This window comes from Epargyreus clarus, unplaced genomic scaffold, assembly GCF_041222505.1.
Source record: "Epargyreus clarus isolate Ecla_fem2 unplaced genomic scaffold, WU_Ecla_fem_2.2 ptg000027l, whole genome shotgun sequence".
Lineage (NCBI taxonomy): Eukaryota > Metazoa > Arthropoda > Insecta > Lepidoptera > Hesperiidae > Epargyreus > Epargyreus clarus.
In genome coordinates this window covers 12,561,277-12,566,100 of record NW_027332234.1, presented here as the reverse complement: position 1 = coordinate 12,566,100, position 4,824 = coordinate 12,561,277, and the positions used below count along the sequence as shown (strand labels likewise).

The following is a 4,824-nucleotide window of genomic DNA, read 5'->3' as shown; positions in this document are numbered from 1 at the left end:
GTAATCAACCCCAGATAGGATTAGATATTCCTACCTGAGGACCTGAGGACTAAGCTGGAATGCCTCTGAAAAGTATGTCTCCCTAACCACACCCTTCAAACCAGCGCTCAACACTGTTGTTATGAGACAGAAATAGGTGTGGCGGTGGGGCCGCCGGATTCCAACCTAAAAGGGTTCTACCACCTTCAAAACTAGGGACCATAAGTGTCATAGGGACCATAAACATGTAGCTTACTTGATGGCAACTGGTCATTTATTACCATAATGTAATGTCCCACTACATGGAAGACCATCATGGACAAGGCTGTTCTTGACGATCACGACCCTCAATGTCCCACTGCTGGGCACGGGTGTCAGATTGATCTGGGTTGACCTTCTGAACTCTGATGGAGAAGTAGAGTTTTTACCACTAAGCCATAATTTCAAGCATTACTTAGTCTACAATAAAATTTTCTAAAATACTTAAGTTGTACATGTTAAGCGATTAATAAAAAAAGAATGATTAAAATCGGTCCACTAACGGCGGAGTAATACATAGAAAAAAAAAAGATACCGGCCGAATTGATAACCACCTCCTTTTTGAAGTCGGTTAAAAATAAAACACAATAGATAGATACAAACAATATATTATTGTACATATTGTTTCAACATTTTTATTGAGACTAAAATAAGCAATTATTTAATTTTATTTTTATTTTATGTGACCCCATGGCGGTGTCTTTCTGTGTATAAAATTTTGAATATCATCTTGGGTTTTGCACTAAGTTTTCTTTCGTACAAATTAAAATAAAATAGTAACGCCCACTATTAATAATGAATCCAATGTTTTGTTTACATTTGCATACTATATATTGACAAATTTCGATATTTAGTGGAAAAAAATTGGATAGGTTGAGTAAGAATCGGCGTAAGAGTTAGCCTTTCTATATTTATACACATTTTTAGGGTTCCGTACCCAAAGGGTAATACGGAACCCTAAAAACGGACCTATTACTAAGACTCCGTCTGTGCGTCTGTCACAGGGCTCTATCTATGGAACCGTAATAGATAGACACTTGAATTTTTTACAAATTATGTTAAAGGGTGGTAAATACAAAAATAAAAAAAAAAAAAAAAATTTGATGGTACGGAACTCTCATAGTGCGAGTTCGACTGGCACTTGGCCAATTATTTAATGTGATTGCAATGTAGAGTCGCATTTTTATATTATTGGGGTTAATAATGACCTTATACCTAAACTTAATCTAAGTACAGTCATCAGTACTATGGTGCTAATTGTGTTCAGCTACTTATGAACGCGTGGGTGTACCTATATGCATTTTTTAAACCTTTATCTGTTCATCTACTTTTGGAGCTGACTGTACATTGTTATAGTCCACGTGAAATTGCTAGTCCGCTCTGAAAATAGAAATGAATCGCGTCGCATAGCAAATTGTATGACTACACCTGCTCGCAACAACTTCAGAGCGGACTAGCAGTTTGGCGAACTATACACTAGTAACAGTCGCCATATTTAACGAATTCAAGTTCAGGGTTCTGGCACTTCATGCACTCTTCATTCTTGTATGTGCGGCCGTCGGACCCACACACAGGCGAGAAGTCGAGCGGACACACACACATGTCCGGCGTCGCTGTGTGCACCACACAAAGGAGCAAGCATATCAACACTGTAACAGAAGAGATTAGCCCCCTTTATTAATACACAATCGATTGGTTTTGCAAACCGAAGTTCAAAAATTTACAATTTCAATGTAGAAATTGTGAAGTGAAACGCAAACAGTTACATAGATTGATTATTGAATGGGAATACACATACTAGCTGACCCAGAAAACGTTGTGTTGCCGTATAAATAAAAACATGTTAAGGGTGAACAACCCTTATCACTTAGGGGTTTGAAAAATGGATAGAATATTTCAAACTGCGATGGTAGCGAAGTCTGTCGAATCCAATGTGAAACATTCCAAAAACAACAACTACTTACGAATTAAAAATTAATTAAAAAAAACCTTTTCCCACGGACTAAATTGTGAATCTAAACCATTCTCAAGTCCCCTTGAACACACACAACAAATTTCATCAAAATCAGTCCAGTCGTTTGGGAGGAGTTCAGTGACATACACACGCACATAAGAAATATATATACCTAAAGATATATAGATTATAGGATATTAATATATGGATGTTAATACATTAAAACATCCTATGTATAAAGACTCTAGAAGAAATAGACATTTCTAGGATTAGATTTAAATTGAAGAAGGTGGTATCCTTCGTGGTCCGACTGTGGTAACAGCGTCACATCTATTTCTGCTACAGTAGTCGTAGACGCTGTTTTTTATGTTTAAACGTGGTAAGAGAGAGACTTGTAAACATAGCATTCTTACTTCTACTACTACTACGTCCGCAGGGATAGCAAGTGTAGCAAACACACACACATATCCACCGTTGCATGTGCAATGAGAAACTTAGAAAACATCAATACTGTAACAGAATAGTACATTACAATACGAGGACGAAAAATTTTTTTCTGACAAGTGTGAGTTTGCAGGCCGAGCCGCAGGCGAGGACTGCAATCACACGAGTCAGAAATAATAATATTTATTATTTCTGAGTGATATAAATAATATTTTACACTTCCATGTGAGAAATTGCGTAACCAAAACTCCGATATGTTTAACATAATTTTTATAGTAGACTAGCGTATCTCAAACTTTACCACTTTCAAAATGACGGCAAATTTCTTTGATAATCGCTCTTAGAAAGAGCAATATGAATTACCTACTTTACTAAAAGTAGAAAGAAACATGTACCTACGTTATAAATGAAAGTGATTGGACAGCTTGTTTCTTGTTGCAAAATCAGTTTTCGATTTAGTTGCTAAGCAGTCGACATTACATACATATATTATACATAGATATATTATACTAAAGTGTAAACTAGAAAAAGTGACACACTTTCGGACTAATTTTCGTGTTAGCAAATTAATTGCCCATTCGTATTTTAAAATAAATATAGTTCAAAAAACTAAAAAACACGCTTTTATGATAAAATCAACTAAAAAGTAGAAAAGTATTCTATTTCATTCTTTCATACATGCAGGGTAAGATAAGGATGTATGTTGATCTCTTTCTACTGAAAAACGGAGTTACTCATTAACAAACATACAAGTGAAGCTAATATAAACCGTGTAATAAATAGAACTATTATTTGAAAACGGACTGTTTTAAAATAATTTTAATACGATTAGCTACCACACTATAAAATTTTGTCCGAGTAATGTAGAGGGAACCATGGAAGTAAAATATTTAGATACAAAACATATTATAATAAAATAGATGCCAAAGATTCTTGAGGACTAAGCACGTTGAAGTGCCTTGCGTTATTATTGATGACTAACTCAAAATGATTTTTGTAGTGACTCTCCTTTAACACACCATCCAACCAGAATGCAGCACATACCACTGAATCAGGCAGAAATAAGTGTGAAAGTGCCTGCTTATTTGAACCACGAAGCATTCTACCACGTTTTTCATTTAAATAAACTACACCAGTACATCGAATGTAATAAAATTTGAGCATAAAACACCAATACGTACCAATGTTGTTAAACATTTTTCACACGATATGACGCACAATATCGAAACAACTGGGCATGAATTATAAAATATAATATCCAGAAAAGCACTCCCAATAACTATTCTAGTAAAAGGTTACACGTTTTTTTTACTTGTTTTATTAGATGTGTTTTAAAAGGAGACAGTCTATGCGTGTCCTCGCCGAGTCCACGGTAAACTGACGGTATAGAATGCTAGCCAATCAATTTGCTGCGACCAACAATATCACTCATTCCTGTTAGAATTATGATGCACTATGGAATATTTATGCTGAAATTTGATTCTGAAACGGGTATTTAAATACCTAATATGTTACTAAGTATTACTTTTAAATGTATTCTATATAAAAGTGTTTATTACTTAGTAGTAATAGGTAATATTTTACCTTTAGTTTGAATATAAGTATGAAGTTTTTTGATGTGAAACATTTATAGCCGCACGTAAAACCGATTTCTGGCGTGGCGACGCATGCCGTGGTGCACGCTATACGATAGTATATATATACAGTCTATATGCAGTAGTGTGTACGGTGTGGCGACGCGTCGCCATGCGCAAAAATCGTAATATTTTATTTTATCATTATGACATATTTAGTTCCTATCACAATATGTTCTTTTCTGCATATTACTTTTACAAAATAATGTCGATGTTTCACATCTGCCAGGCGTCCCGTGACGGCTCACATTTTTTATACATACAATAATAACTATTAATAACAACTAAATAGTAAGTACTACAAAGTAGTAAGTACATAGTAGTATATCTTTATGTCTTTATGTACTGAGTACCTATATCGTAAACATGCAGAGAGGTGCTAGGATCGATACCTACGATGACATTGAAAATGAAGAATCGTGTGATTTATTATGTTCTATTATGAAGGTGGTAGAATCCTTAGGGCTTCGACTCCGGCGGCACCACCGCCACGCCTATTTCTGCCTCATAACAGAAGTGTTAAGCGCTGCTGTGTTCTGGTTGGAGGCTGTGGTAAGGGAGACATATTTTCTAAAGCGTTCCAGATTAGTCTTCAGGAGTGGCGGCGCGTCAGTAGTCGATCTCAGGTTGGAATATCTAATCTGGGGTTGTTTACAGATGTCCATGGGCGGCAGTAGCCACTTACCATCAGATGGACTGCATGATCGTCTGCTACTCCTATATTATAAAAAAATAGGTATTTTTTTGTCTTTGTGTGTGAAAGTCTTTGTGTAT

The 4,824-nt window shown here is 35.7% G+C and overlaps 1 long non-coding RNA gene across 1 annotated transcript; it reads right to left on the bottom strand.

Annotated features, from left to right (window-relative positions):
- Nucleotides 1–606: 606 nt before the first annotated feature.
- LOC140753858 (uncharacterized) lies at nt 607–3,927 on the bottom strand. The gene is made up of 2 exons (XR_012103604.1): nt 3,598–3,927; nt 607–1,667 (listed from the first exon to the last, which is right to left on the bottom strand). It is a non-coding gene; the product is annotated as an uncharacterized LOC140753858 (long non-coding RNA).
- Between the last annotated feature and the right edge of the window lie 897 nt (nt 3,928–4,824).